The sequence below is a fragment of the Rhyacophila brunnea genome, unplaced genomic scaffold, assembly GCF_057557595.1.
Source record: "Rhyacophila brunnea isolate RB1 unplaced genomic scaffold, BYU_Rbru_1.0 scaffold_17, whole genome shotgun sequence".
Taxonomy (NCBI): Eukaryota; Metazoa; Arthropoda; class Insecta; order Trichoptera; family Rhyacophilidae; genus Rhyacophila; species Rhyacophila brunnea.
In genome coordinates this window covers 24,037,061-24,060,184 of record NW_028232827.1, presented here as the reverse complement: position 1 = coordinate 24,060,184, position 23,124 = coordinate 24,037,061, and positions in this window count along the sequence as shown.

The following is a 23,124-nucleotide window of genomic DNA, read 5'->3' as shown; positions in this document are numbered from 1 at the left end:
TTTGTCTACTTTTCATTTCCGTGTTTCACGCGAATGAAGTTGCGGAATCTCGCTAGTTAAAGAATAATATATTATGTATATGTGTTCCTTGATTTTTTGTTATAGAATACAATATAATATATAGAAATTATTTCACTGGGGACAAATGAACGCTGCCCTTAACCTTAGTGATAGGTAGAAACTGCTTCAGGATGTGGGGGTCATAGTGGTAGATCTTATAATTAATATATTTCTGCCAAATGTTATTACGTAGTACCTTGTCCATTATTTCTGGGCGTGCTCTGCATCTACAGCATCTATGAATTGCACGTCACTGATATATTATATACATTTTGATATCGACTAGTAAGAAGGAATAATAAATACAAATTCAATGTAGTAAACGAATACTGTGAGGCCTGAAATGGTCATTTGGGTTTTAGCGCTTATGGAGTGTTCAGTGTTCATTGTCAGCTGCTGTGGAGTAAACAGAAACCTGATTACGACGAATGCAGCAGTTTATATAAAGTCCTATTTAATCAATCTTTTAAAAATCTACACCACTGCCTGTTATACTTTGAAAGGTACAATATTAATTTAATTGTGAACATACATTACAGAATGATATTTAACGAATACCAAGCTATAATACCAGCTGATTTAATTAAATTATTTATTTTATTTAATACTGAATGTGAGGTAGGTATACACTAATATGAGGTATAGGTACACAAGATTTTAAAACGTTAGATTCTTATTATTGAAAACACCTAATTAAAAAAAAAAGCTAAAGAGACACTCACTGATTGAATAATTTTGAGGTCTCCAAGATAAAAAAATAAAATCCAAATATTTTTTATTTGTATAAAATTTAGTCATATTATTTGCATTTCTTTTTCGTAAATAGACTACTTTTCTACAACTTAAAAATATAAAAATACCAGAACGAGCATTGCGAAACTACATAAATGCATAGGTACATAATCTTTTTATAAAAAAATATTCTCTTCCTTCCTTCAGATACGCAGAATAAATGAATAAATAAATACATTTTCACTGCTTAGGTATTCAATGTCTAATAATTGTTACACAAAATCAACTACCTATTTATTTGATGTTTTATTTGATTATATAAGTCACCTACTTAGACACATTTAAGATTTTGGTATACATTAATAATTTACTCTAATTCTAATATGTTACAGGCCCTCTTTTAAATATTATGACAAACTTATTGCATCATTTGCGTTAAATAAAATCCACCCATAACACTGGACACACACATATTATATTATAATAGGTATAGGTAAACATTAAGCCGTGAAAATTATATTATTTTTGTAGAATATTAAATAATCAAGTTATTATTTAAATACGTTAATCAATAGGCAATTAAACAGTATTTTTCTTAAGAAGGTAGGCTATAAAGTTTAAATAATCGCCTAGTATGGAGTCTTGCCAATTAATCAATAACGATTAATACAAAGTTAAATCTTTAACCTCATCTGCGAGGATGGCATCCAGATTATTGCGAGGCGATGGAATCTGTGAGATTAAGCTTTAAGGTAAAAAGCCCGCGGGATGCAACGTGAACAACTGTGGAAATTGCGAGGGGTTTACTAGGCATTTGATCAGCGCTGCGTTGTTAATATTAAGCGCCAAATAGAGCAGCGTTGACTCTGGATATATATTATTAGAAATATTATCAATTATTTTTTGCCCGAGCCACCGTTTGGAAATATCGTAATATTTGATTAGGACCGTATGCTTTTAATTGAAGAGCGTAATAAAGTTTAATTAAATAATAACGTCTAATATATCCTTGAAGATAATAAAACATTACCAGTAGAATGTTCACAACTTGGCAATTCCTGGTGGCAATATGATATTCTGAATAGCAATAATATCAAATCGTCTCTGTTATGGCAGAACACACTAAATGGAGAATACTAGTTTTGAGTAATTTGACTTTGAAGTTGTTAAAATGTTTGAAATGGTCCATCATGTGAGTTTATAAAGTAATCGTAAAAAAGATCTTTAAAATAAAGACTGTTTATTTATTAAGAAGGTTTCCAGACGGTAAAGTTTGAAATAAGGAACATTTTGGTATAACTAACTCAATATGCCATTTTTTCGAATTAGTGTCTTCTGCCAGAACAGTGACGTAATAATATAAACACTACATCAAAGTTATTTTTAAGGAATAATGGCACGGGAACGTTTATATTTTACTGTCATCTATATTTTACAGAAAAATTATATTTATTTATAAGAGATTATTACGTCCTGTGTGGATAGGCAGGTCGTGCGTTGCATAGGGGTGGCACATAATAAATGGCTAATGAGGGAGCGAATAAAAATATCATAACTTTTAAGAACAGTAGAGGTTTTTCACAAAGCAGTCGATATTGTCGACTCGACATTTTAATGTTTAAAGAATAAAAAAATCATTTGTCCAAAAAAATCATTTACGTCATCAAAAAACACCGCTGCCCTCTTTTAGTGATGAAGTCTAGCGATCATCTTGGCTGTTTCAATTCTGCATGGTGTATCTACTACGGACCGGTGGCGAAGGGTGGAGGTAGGCTGTCAAGATTCGAAATACATAGTGCACACTAAGCTTTGTCAATCATACTTATTTGTTTTCAATGAACTAATAATATACGTGGAGATCGTGTCGGCTATTTATTAAATTTCAATTAAACCCTGCCTACACCAAACCAATACTAGTTTATGCATACGTATACTATGGGCGATCCAACTAAAATAGTGCACAACTTTTCAGTTATATTTATTTGTTTTTGTTGAATTATATTATTATAATACGGTGTTGGTTAGTTTTTTTAAAATTCATTAAACCCTATTCTTCTATCTATAAAATATTTAAAATTACGTATGGCTTAATGGCATCATTTTAGATATTTTGTAGATAAATAAATATTTTTACTATTATCTATTATGGCTTGTATTAGACAGGGTTTAATTGAAGTTTAAAAACTAAAAAAAATACTATGTGGTATATACTTACACATTATAGTCGTACTTCAATGAAAACAAACAATACGTTTGGCTGACTAAAGTTTAGTATGCACTATTTATGTCGAATCTTAACAGCCTACCTCCACCCTTCGCCACTGATAGGGACATACAATATCTAGCATACGTTGGTCTTTGAGTGTGGTACGAAGGCAATACGATTTGCATTTATTTCTGTCAGTTTTAGATATTTAGTGAATTTAGTTTCAGATTCAGCCGGCAGCCGATTAAATTTGGTACATCTACGAGTATAATATACTCAGCATAGGGATTGCAATACCGGTATTTCAAAACCGGTATTCTAGTATTTATGAATACCGAAATACCGGTTTAAAAATCTAAAAATACCGGAATATTCGGTATTAAGAAAGCACACTCGTTTACGTTTGTGAAAATGAATTATAAGTTATGTGATGCTAAAATACAATTATATTGAGTGAATCCAACAGAGGTGAAAAAATAATAAAACGAATATCATCAAATATATTTATATTAAGTAATTGTCGCGATGAATTATCATAATATTACTTCGAAATAGAAAACATCCGTGACAAAAATGTTCAATTAATCTATAATTATTGATGACTGTATAAGCGTTGAATTTAAGAAGCTTTTCCTGCAGCCGGACTTTGAACGAGTGTTTTGTTAAAATTATCAATATATTCAAATTATTTGTGAAAAATCACTAGTTCTATAATTATGGTCAATACATATTTTTAAATGTCAACATAATAAATGTAGGTTTTAGCTATAAAATATTATTTTTAAAATATTTTAATAGCTATATTGTTATTGATAAGCACCTACTTCTGTTTTTTTAATGTTTAAGAAATACCAAAAAGACGGTATTGACATTTTAATTCGGTATTGCAATTCTAACTAAGTGGCTCTTAAATTGCACTGGTCGTGTACGTTCCCAAGGAAACCTTCACAAATTCGAAGAAATACGTGGATATTAAATATAACGCGAGGTAAAATAAATAAATACATCATTTTAATGCAGATGTTACGTACTATGAAAATTTTCTTGGAAGGGAAAGAAGTAAAAATCCTGTCCACGCATGCGCATTGCGCAGTTGTCATCCCAAATAGGCGCGAACGCTCAATCCAAATATGGCGGCGATGCGTCCAGCTGTTACGATATTATTGACAGTTGCGTTGGATATTTTGTCATAATAAATATTATGCAAATTTTAACGAAACTAATCACTTACATTACAGCATTACACCAAGGCGTAAAGAGATTATTATTCTTGTCTTTGGTTCATGCAGCTGTTGCCGTATTAATGATTTTTGACACGATGTTAACGTTATTTTAAGAAGTATAATTTGTTTTATTTAATATAATTGCAAATAAAATCTCTTTCAGAATAAAAAAAGTCAAAATTTGTCAGGAAGTACTACTGACGTCAGATACATACATAAAACTTTTCTCTAATGGAAGATATTTAACCATTAAATAATTATGCAACACAATCAATATTCTATTATATTATTTTAAGCACTCTTAAAAAATAGATCAATATTAATACTCATATTCTATTAAATAAGTCAGTCAAGCAATATCATCATGAAACACCACGCCTGTCCCGTTTTGGGGTATCTTGAAGACTGCAGAATTCTGACGCCTCCTAATCCAGCTCGACATACACCTGTCTGTAAACAAACAAAATATTGTTTATAAAATGTTAACCATAACATTTGTGTAAGTACTTAAATCCATTTGAAGTCTATAAAACAATCGACCATTTTATTTTGTATTCCAATTGACCATATTTGCGAGAAATTTTCATCGGAAGTAGCAACGAGTCTTATGGAATGATGCTTTGATTAAAGCGTGCAAATTTGTACGATGTCAGCTGTCAAAACTGTATTTAATTTCATAGCAATGTTTGCAGTTGTGGACATGGGTTGAGTTTTATACAAATGATTGTGCACGTACATAAAATATATGTAGCGGAAAAAGATTGCAAACTATTGTATACATTGTATATTGGGCTATGTAGTTTACAGCGCATGGCCCCCACAAAGGGGGGGCTGATAGGGCTCTAGCCTGGGGGCCCGGGCTCATGAGGGGCCCGGCGTGGCGAGTCGCTGTGCGAGTGAGATAAACACATCAGAAATTCTCTCTAATAGTAAAAAACGTCGCATGCGGCGCTACTTTTCTTCAATGTTATTTAAAAGTATGTGGTTGTACGATACAATTTTTAATTGTGTATCAATACTCAACAACTCCATAATTTAAATGGATGTATTAAAATATACAAAGAAACACTAAATATACACATTAATTTTACCACGTACACCATTTGGAAACACTAATCTACGACGTCACACTGCCTTTATCCTTAGCGATAGGTAGGGGGCCCACCAAAGATCTTAGCCTGGGGGCCTGCTTTAGTATGCGGGTGCCATGATACAGTGACATTGGTGGAAACATTTGAATTGATTTTATTTGTTAACATTGTAGAGCTTAAGTTCAAGACATGACAACTGACAATTGCTACTTACTAATATGTTATAATGATTTTTAATGAAGTAGATCTTTTTTAAATGTGATCATCTATACCTAGAACATTATTCAAAATTGACCGATGTCCTTTGAACTCACGTTAAAGATCGTATACACACGTATAACGTAAGTGTGTTGTAAACATTTTTTGTATAAGTGTTACCCGGTGACCTATGGAGAGTTCATTTCATACTCGTATCGTATAATATGCTTCGCGAGAGAATGAGATCGTTCGCCGTAAGGGGTATGCGAATAGTGCTAAATACAAAAATATATCTTACAATAAGCCTATCAATATTGGTAAATATGTTATGCTAGTTATTTCACCATAATTTAATTACGAGCATATTATTTTATAGAACACAATATTATGCAAGTACCTAGTGTCACAAATAATGCACATTGATTTATTTGTTTGTATTTAAATTTTAAATATGTTTATATTTTGTCTATAAACAAATAATTTAATTAGTAGGTACCTATACTAAATAATGCAAGAAAATTGACGTCAAACAGCGTTATTATCAGATATTTGATATCAATATCAAGTTCATGTTATTATTGAATCTAATAAAATTGGAATATTACTGTCTGCAAAGCTTCAGGAACGACGCACAATTTTTGATCTCAATACTCTACGGCCACCTCTTTCAGGTACGAAAACTCACGGTGAACTGTGATACAAAGAAATTTAATGGTCCCACCAAACTACACCTGCCCCGCATCACATCCGGTCTTAATTGGGCGTATTACGGGACCCTACGTTTGGATTTGAAGCTCCATTTTTTTGTAACTGGGAATGTCTCAGGAGAAGTTACTCAAGGCTGATGTCGCCATACACTCAAACGTTCTTTGGCTGTATTAACATGTATTTACACACTGCAAGAAGCCGTGTGATGTCCATATGCTACAGGGGGCCTAAATGGACAGCGTAATACGTAAAGCAAGTGCCAAGCACGCATCGCACGGCTGATAGCAGTGTGCTTTGGGCCTAAGGACTAAACGCATAGTCTTACATAAGTGGCGTAAAACACAGCTTAACTGTGAAGGCTACAGACATCGGCGACATAGTGGAGGTAACACAAACAAGCGATTTGTTTATAATCAGAACGTTTTAGCTAAGCTAACTTAACGGCTACACCTCCATTTTTGGCCATTAATCTAGTTGTGAAGGTATTTTATATAATCGGTTTTCTCTACTAAACTGTCATTTAATAATCAAATTGTGAGACTGCTCCTCAGTAAACGCCGAGCAGAGGTGAGGCCAGCGTCCCTCCTGATGCGGCTGGCGCCCCAAACATGGAAGCTTGCCCTCCTGGAGGCCAACTGACACGGGCCCGAACTAGGCACACCCATAATGTTAATATCGCCGTAGTCTGTTGGGAAAAATGACACTGTCAAACAAACATTTTAGCGGAGTCTGCATATAAACGTCAAACTACATTCAATAATTGCAAGAATTATATTATTTTTATTTTAATCATAGGCTCCATAACCCAGAGTGGGGTTTGACTTGGCCAAGCTGAGATTCCTACAGGACTCTGATTGAAAGACACAAGTACAAAATGGTGATCCCGGGTGGCTTTCGTGGTGCAGTGTGTAATGCGCAGGCCTTCCATCCGTGTGCATTGGGTTCGGTTCCCGGTGAAAACACAATATATTTAAGTATGTGATTTTCTCAAAGTATGGGTGTTTTGTGTTCAAAATTACTAGCAACCACCTAGTACTAAAAAGCAAGGATATGGTTATTAATACATCATTCAAAAAATGGTGATCCTGATGGAAAGTGATGAACAACTACAGTCCAGAGTTCTCATCTATAATTGGATCTAGTATTGTTTCATATTTGACCATACGATCGGAATCTTACCTATCAATTCGATGAGCAAATATTTTTTTAATTTTCTCATTCAATGATCGTCTGTTTGTAAATATGTCTTTATTTGAAATTATTTTTTAAATCGGTCTGTTTTTGTATCAGAAATCCAAAGTGATTTCTTTGCTAGAGGATAATAATATAAAGATGTTGCCATGGGACGTCATTCTATAAATTAAATTAAAAATTCAGAATACATATAGGTACGAATATATTAATATAACACGAGAATTTGTAATATTTTTCAGTAGAAAATTATAAATGGCGATAGAGTGCTGCAGATAAATCACAAAAAAACATGTTCCACGTCTAATTTGTCTATAACTACACGCTTATAAACAGGAAGAAAAAATATAGTATCGTAAAATCGAGTATTTTTCACAGGATGTTATTCGTTTTCATTATTATTTTCAGATTATTTTAATTTAATTTTTTGTAGATTTGCGTCAGATTACCCGCCCATAACGATTTTTGCTATGTTAACATGTATTAATCACAATAATAATTATTACAAACGTGAACGTGCGTAAATCTAGCTAGACAAAGCATACTTATATACTATATACTATAAATATAACTAGCTGACCCGGCAAACGTTGTTCTGCCATATAAATTATTTCTAGTGAATATTTTGGTTGTTAAATAAAAAATAACGGCTGTATCGTAAGTGTGTGGGGATGGGATCTATGACAGAAAGAGGAATGGAGCGCTGTACACGATGACCGCCGATAAAAACAAAAAAACACCAACCATTCATTTTCTCAATTCAAAATGAGTACTGATGTTCATAATGAATGAATTACCTGTGATAGGATCTCGTTGTTTAATGTTTATGCAATAACCGTTTTGTCCCTTCCAGAAAATTAGCGGATATGCGGAGAGCGTCGTATGAACGGTGTGTGTCAGCGATGAACTCCAGATTATTGTTTCTTCTTCGAATCACGATTTCTCGCGTCGATGTGCGGTCGCCAACCATGATTCCAGCAATGTCGTCAACAACAGGCGCATTGAATCGACGCACGTCCTCTCCAGCTGGTGTTTTATCAGGATTGATGACAATAGCGTGATTGTCACTTTGCAATTCGTGCATGTGTGCTTTAAAGAATTTCAATAATTCATTGTGCTCATTCAATAGGGCGTCCAGTTTTCCGACGATGCGCCTGGCATTAGGCAAATTGAGGTTATTGTAGCCGCAACTTGCATCCACACGATTGATGTCCTCACCGCCCACGAAGCAGATTTGTAAAAATTTATGTGGTTCGTTTGGCATTGGCAGCAATGAGCCTACTTTGTGGTATACTTGACCTTTGGTTTTGAACGTAGAATGGAATTGTTGACCATTTGCCGCAGTATTGTGAACTACTTCTGTTGCTCCGAACGAAGTCATTTGGAAGTATAAATTGAATGTGCGAATGGACTTCAGGAACAGGTTTGAATCTGGAACCGTGCCGATGAGCAAGCCGTTCAATGGTTCTGGTGGTATCTAAATTTCTGGTAGTTGCACTTTTCCTGATGCGCAACAAATCCCGGCTGACTCATGTTTGAATTTGAGCGCATGACAATGGGGACATTCTTTGTCCATAGCACCAATCAGCACTTTCGGATGAGCGGAAAATTCAATATCTGGCTCGTACTCGAATGCGAGACGAAGGAACGAAGCGGATGTAAATTCTCGATGTACTTGTTGCTCTGCGCGTGTTAACTACGAACCGGCGCGCTTGGCTCCGTTCCAATTGTCGTTGTTGATTTCGTTCAGCTCGTGCCTCTTGTGATTGAGATGCACGCAATTGTGACATGCTCACACGCACGTTTTTGTTATCTTGTTGGATGTGTTCGTCTGTTCTTTATGCTCTACTATTTTGCACGTTTGTTGCTTTATTCGTTCGACGGCCCAAATGGCCCCCCTTGCGTCTTGCTGGCATTAGGCACTGTAATACACGCACACAAAAATAGATGAATTAAAATAAATCGTACAAAATTTTGCACGCACTGCGTTGTGATATGCCGAATGAAATGTCAAAATGACGTGACGCTTCTCTTGAATTCTTCTCGGACGTAGAGCCATCTGTCAATCAACAACATAAATAATTTCGTTCTGTTTGAAATACGAACGACGGTTAAATTTGTTCATACAAAAATAATAAAATCGCGATTAAAAAATGGGAGGGTGGGGGTAGGAGAATGAAAATTTGGGGTTATAGGTATTTTTTGATGCAAAGTAATAAAAAAAATACAAAAAGAAATTTTCAAAAAAATAAAAGGAAAAATTTTCTGGATAGAGATACCCTAATCACCTAGCGGTATGAAATATACTTGTTGACTTATTCTCATACCCAAAAAATATACATATAAAAATTCATAAAAATCGGTCGAGCCATTTCGGAGGAGTGCGACCACAAACATCGTGACACGAGATTTTTATATATATAGAGATATTACAAATTTAATAACAACGTGTATTTATATAAAAATATGAAATATTATATCTCTTAATTTACAATTGTTTTCCAGTGAACTTGGGATCCGTATGAGAGTGGTACAGTGCCACAAATTTATTTGAAGAATTTATGGGGGAGCCACAGTCGAAAACTACCCAACCATGACTTGCAACTGGAGTGGAATGATGTATTCAATATGGCATAATTTTCGTACGTTTTTTAGGTAAGTTTGTGGAGCTGTAAGGATGCATTCAGCCAACATGGTGTTTCCTATAGGTCAAAGCTGTATTCCCAATGATTTTTTTTATTGGCTATATTCAGGGCTCGAAATGGACCGGAACGCACTGGAGCGCCATTCCGGTTCATAAAATAGCACCGTTCCATGAAAATATTAATTTGACCATCTCAACTAGATATGCCGTATAATTAAAAATCTAACACACTTATTTTTATAAAATACACATACAATTAGAAAAACTATGTTAATGTTTTCGTAAAATTATCGAGCGCTCCGGTTCGTAAAATTGTCCATTTCGAGCGCTGGTTATATTATATTTTCTCAGAAGTGCTTTCAAAAGTATGTATGTTCAATAAGAAGAATGTTTCATTCTTAAATCTTGTGAATTATTCTTTGAATAATAAAAATAAATAGTTTGATTATATATTATATTGGGCTTATCTAAAAGTGCGGCCCTGTAAATTACAGGTACCTTATTGTACCTACGAAATGTTGGAAGACCTCACCGCGACAAAACCACTGCTTTGTGTGCAAATCTCACGCACGCGCTCCAAAACACTATGCTATAATAACAATATAATAATACACCAACCCACTCGTTATGGAGCTTTAAAATCACCACCACATTTTTAACCATTAATTATGAGTACTTTCCAAGGCCCGCTATAATCAGGCCGTGATAAAAAAACTGTAAACTTCGATGGTAGTGCTAGTTATTGATCATATCTCGAATGCAACATGGTAAACTGTTTGTAGAAAATGATGATATTCAACATATCTATTGTAATAATTTGAACGTAATAGGCAATCGAAAATCTTCATTTATTGAGAACAAGTTATCGCACTACGTTCAAAGATAATCAATATTTATTGGCTTCTGTCCATCTTTAACCATTCGCCTCCAAGAATCCTTGTCGCTCGCCCGTGTTTAGAGTTGGGTATTTCCCGAAGAAATCTCAATTTCGAGATTCGGAATTTCCCGAAATGATGAAAATTTCATTTTTGATTTCCAGAAAAGAATTCTCGAGAATTCTCGAGAAATCGGTCAATTTCATAAAAACCTGTAAAAATCCTAAAATCAGTGTAAAAACAGACAAATTCCATAAAAATATGATTTTTTTAATATATGGAAGAAGACAAACAAAATAGAAGTAGGAAAAGAAAAATAATTCAAAACATTACTTATTGAAATACAATTTCAAAAAACACAGACTGCTGTTTGTTGCTGTGTCTGACAATCGCGTACGCTTTTGAGACACAAATTCCCTGATTTTGCAAAAATTGTGCTCATTTTGAGTCGAGGCAATTAAGCCAAATTGTGTTAAATGCCCCAATCAGTCCTTGAATTTTATATTTTCTGTCCACTTTTTCCGTATAGAAAATCGTTTTTTTCAATTTATATTTGATAATAAAGATATCCCGAGTCCCGAGAAAAGATTTTCGAGATCAGGGATTTTCCGAAATGTTTAAAATTTCAATTCTTGAGATTCGGGATGGAAAATCTTGAAAATTTCTCGAGAATTCCCGTCGGGAAACCCAACTCTACCCGTATTCTTACGTCATTCCAGCTCACGCCAGCGTCCTGTAGCTCTGCTGTATACACTCGTCTTTCTAGGACGCCGGAATGCTAGCAAGCCAGATTGAAGTTCTCTTCAGGCGTCCGCAGTACGTGGCCGAGCCAGGTCTAACGTCGCCTCTTTACACACAGTCTGATGAGAGGCTGCTTGATCCGCTCTTTTATCTCCTCGTTACTCTGAACTGCCTTACCGTACCGGGTCTGGAACCCTAGCAGTTTTGAAACAGGGATTGATTTATTATTATAGGGTATAAAACCCATGGACACAAAATGCACCGACTGCCATAAAATATTGTATATTGTGTTTTATGCTTTTACAGCGCTCGAAATGGAAAATTTTATGAACTAGAGCGTTTGTTAATTTTATGAAAATATTGAAATAGTTATCTAATTTTATGAGTATTTTATAAAAATAAATGTGTTAATTTTTTTTGTTATAATATGGCCTAGCTCAGACAGACGGTCAAATTATTATTCAAATTATTAATTATTCAAGATAAATAAAAATATACAAGGGAGAAGAAAAAAGAAACATAAATTATTTTAAACAGTATCGATAATAAAATTTCAAAAACAAAATACACAACACTGAAAATGTCTATGTCTTTAGGGAGCGAATTGACTAGTCGTGGACCCCTGGCTAATATGGTGGATGATAAGCTTGACACGAGGAAATGGTTCCGACCCAGAATAGGTCATGGCTGCGACATCGTAGGTAATTGACAGGCGCATATAAATTCAATTTTTTTAGGACGCCTGGATTGGAAACCATCCCTTGCGATAGCAGGCAAAACTGTCTCAAGAGCAGAAGTGACCTACGAGATTCAAAAGACTGAAAAGTGAGCATGCCTTGTAGAAAGGCAGTCAGAAAATAATCGTTTGACGAATTATTGAAAGGAAAATAGTTGTATATAATATGTTTTATAATAAAGACATCTTTTGGTAGACTAAAAGCTTCTGAATGAGAAACTTTTATATTTTTCTAAATCATTGTGCGTCATACATTCATCCGATGTCGAACATCCAACAGGAAGTCGAGTTGTGTACTAATTAAATGAAAATGCCCATCTAGCGCTAATTTATGATATCAACATCAATTGGTGTAACATTGATGCAGTGGTGGGGTTGCATTTAATTTAATTTATCGGGTAAATAAATTATAAAAATAAAACAATAATAATTTATGAGTTTGAGTAGGAATTATGATATTAAAATGGTCTTTATTCGGTAAGACCCACGACTTTATAAGCCAACACGTTACCGTTCGGCCACCGTGGGCAAATCATCGAAAAGCTAAAGATAAGATACATACTCCTAACCATTTGTTGGAGTTCTCGAATTTTGATTTAAAACAAAATTTGATTTAAACGAGTGTTACATAATAGCCGTATTCTTCGATAAAATATCGTCAGTACGTAATACATGTTTATTTCAGAATTGGAATATAAAATTAAAAAAAAAACAAGGTTTAGTGGTATAATTGGAAAGCAAAACGCGTGTGATAAGTACTCTTCTGCAACATCTTCTTGGCTACGCTTCTAGGCGCTGTTGTCTACTAAATGGGAGGAGATTGTTAGTTTATAATGGAAGTGCGGTTAAAAATGGGCAGAGCATGTTAGTTCACAGTTTTAACACGTAGCCAAGAAGATGTGGCTGATGAGCAATGGTTGACTCATTTTCTAATTTATGGCAATTTAAAAAAAAATATTTCCACTTATATTTTTAACCTGCACCAGAATCGGCCCTCTTAACTGCTACCATCCAGTTGTACGTCAGTAAAAGGAATTTTATAGGTTTCTGGATATATTGTGAATTCTCTTACCAAAAAATAGTACCAACTTACCGAGACTTCTTCATGGAATAACTGAGTTGCCGATGCACTTTTTGGGACGTTGAGGAAGGTCCAGCGGATCCACAATTAGACGGGAGTTCCTCACGTCCGACGCTAACCAGGCATCCTCTTGTTCGTTCTCAGTCTGAAAAAACACCTCTCCCACACTTAGGAAAGGATTTTTCGAGTGAATAAGCTTCTTTGGTGGAGACATTATGTCAGCATAGGTCAGGAGTTTTTTATTGTTTAAAAATTCTTATACTCCCGCAATGTGATCAGGTGTCGCATTATCTTTGACAGTGCAGTCAGTCATGTATGGTAAAATATAGGGTGGCACTAATTATACGAATGTTTGCGTTAAGTTGTCTGTCGATATAGCAACAGAATATACTAGAATAAGTGCAGCTGGGCGCAAAGTGTCTACTCGACTCTTAGTTTTACTCTTCACATTCGCAGTATGTGGTCGGTATGTTAAGCTCCGATCTTACGTTAACAACAAACTCTACCCGAATTGGGATAAGGGTAATTTTATATAATAGCTTCAAATGTATTTTGACATAGAAGATTTTGCATGCAAGAGTGTATCATTTTCTATCAATGAATGGACGCCACTGAAAACAGACAGTGATCAATCGAGCGGGCGGAAAAACATGCCAGAAAAATAAATGGACGGCGACATCAGTGTGCCAACGTAACGATAGCGCATTTTTTCACTGCCGTTATCGGTTGGCCGGAGTGTGATGTAAACATTGTCACCTGCCGCCATGTTTGATAAATGGGAAAAAGCAAGATGGAGGATGCGGACACGTTGACAGTTCAAAGCACCCAAATTATTTAGACATATTATGCCTATAATTACACGCCTGAACTGACTCTTTGTATGATATATTAAAAACTACTCATCTCATATACTTAAGTAGAAACTAGATGCTTCTTCATTGTTCCTTTCCTCCTTTTATGCCGGCGACCACCATGATTTCATTTTTCGAGGTAACAACTTTAAATACATTTTCCATTGTAGGTACCTATTTGAAATATGAGTCTTCTTCACGTACCTGCAACTTCCTTGTAGCTTCTCCCTTAATGTAATATAGTCATTATGACCTCGAATTCGTCTCATTGGATGCACAAATTACTCTAGATTTTGTTGGATAATCCTTTGTTATGGGGCACCTGGTTTTTGGGCCCTTATCCCCTTCTCTTCTTCTGTAGTGTAGGTTTGGTTTGTGAAATTACTATATTTTGTACCATGGTGTACGGTTTTTAATTGTGTAAGGAAGTTAATCCGGTGCTTGAGGAGTTTAAGGTTCTCTCTCGAGCCACCCTCTCGTTCGTCCACTCTTCGCCTCATCTTCGAAAGCCCTCTAGCTTCCCTTTGTTTTATTATTATAATATGCAGGTTGGTAATTAATAAATAAATTTAACGAATACATCCCGAAAACGCTGAAGGGTCTATTTAAAATTACGATCTATTATATTTTAAAGTATAAATAAATAAAAGGTTTTTATCCGAAATAATCAATCCAGATAACTCTTTTATGGTTCGAACTTTAGCCTACAATTCTTTCTCTTTAGTTATAAAACTATTGTAATATAACAAATATGTATATAATAATGCATATTAAATATTATAACCATTTTGACTTAAATTAGTGCAATAGTTTTGGTTTCAAGAAAAAGTCGATATAATCTTTTTATAGTTTTATTAAAAAATATTTCGTTCGTACGGGTTTTCCGCAATATAAAATCTTTCCGTCCAGCATCAAAATCTAGAGCCTTTTAGCTCACACTGTCAAAAAACTTTAAAACGATAAAGTTTTTCATCCATATTGTAAATTTCATCGAGAATGAAAGCTGAGAGCCGTTCTAGCTTTTCCTTCCAAATAAATCTTCCTAATGTATCTATGCTATTTATTTTATCAAAAATTTTGTTATTGTTGAAAATATTCCGCGATCCATGCAATATAAAAAGCGACCCAATTTGAGTCGTGATACATAAGTTAAGAATCCCTGAAACAATATGACGTAGGTACTTCATAATATAATTACGGTTTATTGGGATAAAAGTAGATGCTTCAATGAAATTATATGAAAATTTTTTTAAGTTAATAAATATCTATTTTTTTATTAAGTACCTATTTATTTCAGGCTATCTTAAACCGAGTTCAATAAAATAATGAAAAAAATTATATCCATGTCTACTGAGAATTAGAGCATTACCACGAAACCTAATCTGAAACAGTGGTGGCTTTAGGTATGTAGAGGTCTGAAGTGTTCATGAGCTTTGAGGCTCTTTTATGATTTGGAAAAACTGCCATTGATTTCAAAATATTTAATGATTGCATTCGTTCCTACATTTACCGCTCTTAAGCAGTGAATAACCTTCGTACGTCACTGAGTGAATTAAAGGAGAAATCAAGCTATGGGATACGGGTTTGTTTTTTTAAATAAGTTTATGTCACCAATAAGATACAGTCTGACGGATTCCACCAAGTATATCATATACGGCATGCAGTATTGCTACATAGGCAATCCACGCGCTATAGAGTTGACATAGAAATTGGCGCGAGACGTGGCACTGAATCGAGTTAAATGGCGCGACCCAGTGCTTGCCCTATGATATTAATATAAAATATGGATGTATTGTTTAAAAGATTGTCCGTGTGAATGTTTTGAAAGAATGGATGCTATTTTATGAATGGCCGGACCGAAAATACCCGCGAAGTCGTTTGAAAAACCGGTTGTTTAAAAAACGAATTACGAAATTTACACTTCATTAAAATGTATTTTTTGCGACTCATTTTATCTGCGAGTAAATATCAACAAATTCTAGTTAAGAGATTACAACTTTGTTATGTTGTGAAAAATTTACTCTCGATTTCTTTCAGGAAAGTCATTATTTATGGTCTAATAATGAGAATATAGATATTATTTGCCATTTATAATACATGCCATTGGACAACTTCGAAGGGGTTTTTCTTATATAAAAATATTCAGCATACTGTTGGGGAAAACTTGCAATTAAATAATGATTTAAACTATTTAAAGTAGGTGTATATTAAAATAATTATTTAATATATTGTACAAATGCCACACATTACTCAGAATAGTTATAATTAACTTTTTCTTTTATTAAACAAATAATTCACAAGATTTAAGAATGTACCGTTTTAAATATTGAACACACACAATTAACAAAACAAATAAACAAAAATCGATTGCCAAAGTAGCTTGATTTAGAAGAGCGCTGATGAGTCAGTATTAAAAGCGGGCAATAGTTAAAATTTGTCGCAATTAGTATGTCACCGCGTAGTATAGAGGTAATGCGCGGATGGGGCGTAAACCCGGGAGATGCAGGGTTCGATTCCCTGCCGGGGTGTGGCTTGCTTTTTTCAAAAAAGATTTTTTCTATTGGTTATAATATATTTTCTCAGAAAGTGTTTTTCAAAATAATGTATTTTCAGAATAGTTGGTTATTTATAGGTTTATTTGTTTTAAATAACAATACCTACTTTAATAACAGTAGCGTCTATAATAAAATATTACTGATGTCGCCAATGCATGAGCTATTTATGTCAATTGTGTGAAATTATTGAAGAATAATTGACATTCAATTTTGGACAATTATCAATGTTGATCCAAGATCAAAATCAAAGTAATAATAATTAAATTGCTCAAAATTAACTGATTTAACATAGTCTGACAGCGTTGCTATGTGTATTGGAATTTCAATAGGTATTTCTACTGATATTTTAGTCGAAAAAGAAGGCAATTCATTTATTGAACTGATATTTTATTAGATATAGAAAAAGTTAATTTAAAGATAAAATTAGAAATTGGCATTAACTAAACTAAATATATGTAATATGTCGTAAAAGGGGATGAATTCATGAATTAATTATGACTAGCTTAATACATATGATATTATGTTGAAAACAAGGAGTAAGGTTAATCTATTATAATTCATATTGTCTCATTTTAGACAAATGCGGCCTGCAGCACTGTCTGTGATAATAATTGTTCGCTAGTTGGTTAATGAGTTTCATACAGCGATAGAAATGGAAAATTTTACAAACCGGAGCGCTCGATAATTTAACTAAAATATTAATTATATTATATCTACCTACTATATTAATTGTATAATATGTATTTTATAAAAATAAGTGTGTTAGACTGTTTTATCATATAATATATATATTGCTCAGACGGTCAAATTAATATCTCCACGAGACGGAGTAATAATTTTGGGGATGCTATGAACCGGAACGGCGCTTTGGTGCGTTCCGGTCCATTTCAAGCCCTGGTTTCACACAAAATAATATTATATTGGATTGTGCTTGACTAATTTAATTCGAAAGAAACAATGAAGTATTCGATTGCCGAAAACTATATTATATAAAATATGTCGCTACATACCTATCGTTGTTACCCCCGTTTCAGACGGGACACCGGTGTCACGCTCTTATATAATAAGAAGGCCATTGTATTCAAATAAAGGGGCCTTTGTATTATATTTATGAACGCCCAGAGTTAATGAGTCAATGCATAATTTCGCGTTATAAATTAGAACATAAAACTGGCTGCGGTAATAAAAACGTGTGTATCGGCGGCTTGATAATGTAGCGGCCGACGGAAAAATGTACCGGACACGCTTTGATTCATTAGCTCGGGGCGTTCATAAACATTATACAAAGGTCCCTTTATTCGAATACAAAGGCCTTTTTATTATATACAAGCGCGACACGGGTGTCCCGTCTGAAACGGGCCTTAGTTTAAACATAAGTAGATATATATCTACTTATGACTAGGTGGAAAACGCATCCAATGATGTAAAAAAAATATTGGATTTATAATTTATTTAGGAATGTGCCTCGCGTGAAATGACAGAAACACTATTTTCATTTGTTTTATCTATCGATTTAGTGTTTTCTTTACATTGGAACTGCGTATAAATGATGTAAAATTATATATTTTATTCAGCCGGGGTCGATCGGATGAAGGCCTCTACTAGCTGATTCTCACTTCTCGGTCCCTTGTTATTCGCTGACACGTATATCCACCAAACTTTAAGAGTGTGTCACCACTGTATGATGGCATTTATCCAGCGGTTGTCTACTCGCCGAGCGACATATCCACTCATTTCCATTTTATATGGTTAGCGAGCCCTATTACATCGCGTACATTTGTCTGCTTCCTTATACATTGTTTTATTTGTGGTTTTTCCGTGTTATGCCCAACACGGAAATTTCCTAATCACATTGTTGTATAATATTTATGATAATAATTAACCAGGATATTGTTTTTAATGCAAGTAATATGTTAAAGCTTATAAAGTAAATCCAAAATTAAATAATAGTTTAGTAAGAAGTAAGAATTATTAGAATAGTTTGAGCATCGCTGGATATGCTACCAGCGCATGGTACCATAGATGCAAGCTGGTAGTCATCGGGAAAACTGTTCTCAGTCAACGACGCTCAGAATTACTTGTCCTCACTTAGGTTTACAGAACTACTTTCACTGACGCGTTGCCCGCCCCCATATTACGTTAGTTGAATGAGAATAGCATCTCAATTCGGTCCGACCGTTAGTTAGACCGGTTGGCCATCACTACTTGGTTTCTACAAGCAAAAATTTCTTAGGTTTTAAAAAAATTTGAGGCGTCTTACGGCGATTGACAAGGGCTTTTATCGTCTCATCGAGGCTTGTCCATAATTATATTAAATTACAATAGGAATGACGCACACTAGTGCATGGAATGTGCTCGGATAATCAACGTTGTAAATTTTGTATTTTTCTTGATAGATCTAGCATTTTTCGATAGGCGTCTAGCTTGCAAAAACGTATCTGGCTTTTGGCGTTTTTATATATTTAGTGTATTTATTTTCATGCGATTTACCTATTTTAGTTAGAATATAACACGATTAAACAATTTCATGCATTATTTAATGTTTTTGTATCTTATTCAGAATCTCCGCGTATATTAAATAATAATTTAACAATGATTATTCATTTAAACGGTATGTTCTTTAATTCTCTATATCTGTCCTACAAGAAAGAAGCTCTCGTCTTCAAACATGAAACAAAACATGAACGCCGTTGAAACAATATAGGTAATTGTTGTCAATTTTAAAATATTATATTTCTCTTAAAATGTGTGATTTTTACACGTATCGATATTTTTTCGATCTTTCCACTTTTTTTCGAGACGCGAAAGCAAAGCTATTGACTTCGTTCTTGGTGGGATAAGTAATTATTTTCACAAAATCTAGCAATTTTCCTGTCAAATAGCTTGTTTTCGTATCCCGTCTGGAAATTTTTTGTCAACTACAGTTGGCAACACTGCGGATAATGGGCATGAAGACGTGGCGGGTGGTGGAAGGAAGAGCAAGTTTAGTAAGAAGTCTTCGTTAGTGATATTTGGAAAGTTATAAAGTAAATTTGATAATAAAATGTGGAATTATGATGTAACTCATGAAGAGTTATTGCAATACTTTCTTATAATTGATGGCTGCTTAAAAATTAACATCCTCTTTCTTGTGCCAATTTTCATTTCGAGGTTTTATTGAAAAAAATCATGATTCGATCATAAATACGCTAATTTATCTTTATTATAATTTTCATAGAATTGTCCGACTGAATATTAAATTGAAAAGCTGTAAATGTATTTACAGATCGAAAGAAAATTGTTTACGTCTGCATTTTCAGCGGGAAATTTACAGTTTTTTTAAGATAACTTAACATCCCGTTTACACGTGCTTGGATTTACTGCTGACAGTACGTATTATCGTGACCATAACAAGAAAATGCACGTGTAAAAATGCATCATCATACAAGTTGCAAGATTGCATGCATAGGTTAAAAAAAGTTCAGCAGCTTCTGAATTTTCACGCGACATGGTTTGAGTTACCCCATCTCCACCCGTCATGTTCCGAAACGAAGCAGCACGGGACTGATGTAGCAACCATGCACCATGGTGCTTAAATAAAGAGTTAAGAAAATTTCAAAAAATATTGACCACGTGACAGTTGGAATTTGTGTAATATGCGATATTGCAGTCTTAGAACAATAGTGGCGAACTTGCCGGAAAAAATACGATCTACACCGCGCAGAGCATTTCTGATGTTTACCAATTTTCACAACCTTTTGACAGCATCATACAATGACAACAACGTGACCCACTTAAGCTTGAAGAATGAAATTGGCGAGACAGTCAGTAATTTTACGTGTAAACAGTTATTATCGCGATAGTTGAATTTACACACTATTGGTGCCAGTAAATCCATACACGTGTACAGGCGCTTTAAGTAGCCGGTAATACGTTATAATATAGAGTAGCTATAAATTGCATATTATTTATTAAAAAAGAAAAAAACTACCTACGCCATGATTTAATTGAGTGAGTGAGACAGCGGCGTGTGTTCAACATGGTGAATCTTTACTCACACTCAGTCCTTCTGTGGGTTTCATATAAAAATCACTGAAGAAAATTATAGTCTGATTTATATCACGTACGTGCCATTATTGTCTGAAAAAAACATATACTTAAGTAATCTCTCATTTGAAAGTTTTTAAGAAAATTAGTAGTACCAAACGTTATATTTGCTATTTTCACTTTGTTAGGCTCTATTTTTGTACAATGGTGTTAAAGAACATTTGTAGGTAGGTACTTGGTATTTTTATTTCTTTAAACTCATATAGGTAACAATACAACAATCAATGGATCCAACCCTGGATCAATTCTCTCATGCTATTAATTTCGATCTTGTGCATTTTGTTACCACATACTTCCGGGAAACTTCCACTTTCCGCGGCTCGGCGTCGGGCTTTCATCCCGGGGCCCTGTATTCGATTCCCGGCAAGGTCACAATATATGACAGAGGTGGACGAAACCGTTACAATTATTTAATATTATATAAAAGTGGATTATTAAAATTATTAATACAGTGCATTTCCACCATTAATTGAGTGATTCTACAGTTAGCACAATTAAAGATGTTTATGTGATTTTCTTAAAGTCTAGGTGTTTATGATTGAGTCCGACTGTTTTTCTACAAGGCATGCTCACTTTTCACTCTCTTGAATCTCGTAGGTCTCTTCTGCTCTTGAAACACTTTTGCCTGTTATCGCGAGGAATGGTTTTCAATCCTGGTGTCCTAATGAATTTGAATTTACATGCGCATTTACGTGGTCGCAGACATGATTTATTCTGGATCTGAACCGTTTCCTCGTATCAAGCCTATCAGGCACCATTAGCGAAGGGTGCAAAATTAGTAAATGCGCTCCCTACATATACATTTTCAATGATGTACTTTGCATTTTGTTTTTGAAACTTTATTTTTCTGTATAAAATTGTATGTTTTTTGTTTTCAAAATTTAATTTTTCTGTACCTATATAATTGTACTTAAGTATGTTTTGATTTTTTTTTTGTTATTATTATTATTATTTTCTATATTCTCTTCTTCTCTCTTGTGAGGGTAATATTTGTTATAATATAAATCTCATGTTGTGTACGTCTTGAATTTAGATTTGTTATGTCCACAATATTTTGTTTTCTTAAGTAAATAAATAACTACACTACTGTCATTGTGCCTCATGGCTTGTCGTAGTGCTAAAAAGAAGAAGAAACAACTATCTCGTCGATTCAGTTCATTCTAGGTCGTAGCGCGTAATGCGAATGACAACAAACACTACATTCATTTGTTTGGATAATCTATAATCGAGTATTCACTCGAAATAATGTACGAGTAAGTATTTCAATATGGATAATTCGCACCCTCGCAAGTAAACTGCCACAAGTCCAAATTTACGTGTTTCGAGTTAATTACTACATTTCATTGTCAAGTCATCAAATTCAAGTCAAAACTTCATTCAATATCTAAACATATTTCAAAAACACAGTACAAAAATGCGAAAAGTAAAAACTTCAAAGCTGATTTTCTCTGTTTGACGTTTTTTGGATTGTGGCAGTTTAGTTGCGATGATGCGAATTATGAAATACAATATTTCTTGTAAATACTATGTATTTTTTACTCACATATATATCTCTTCGTGGTCTTTCCCTCATAGCTGATGATCGTGATCACTTTGAGATTCTTTCATCTTTTGAGCGACCAAGACTTTCCACCCCTCTGCTTCCCTCAGGGCAGAGTAAAGACTACCCCCAGTCAGCTCCTTCACTTGATCGCTCCAGCGCGTCAACGGTCTTCCGCTGCTTCGTCGTCCCTGGAGTCTACCAAAAAACACCAGTCTCTCCAGACTATTTGGTCCGCGCCGAACAATATGTAAAAAAAACTGCAAAATACGTCTCCAACATATTGTCGAGAACCATTATTTTATCTGCAGTCTGGATAATTGACTAGTTCGCCCCGTGTGTCCTAGAAATACGAAACATTCGGCGCCAACACCATATTTCGAAGACATCAATAACCTTCTGTTCCCTTGCCCTGTATGTATATCTGGGGGGCCCTATCCTGGGGGCCCGGGCTTAGGAAGGGCCCGGCGAGGCGAGTCGACCAGATAAGTTAGCTAAACACACATCACAACTTTGCTTCACTAGTAAAAAAGGCGCTATTTTCCTGCAATAATATTATTATTAAAAATTATGTGGTTGTACGATTTGTGTATCCAATACTCGACA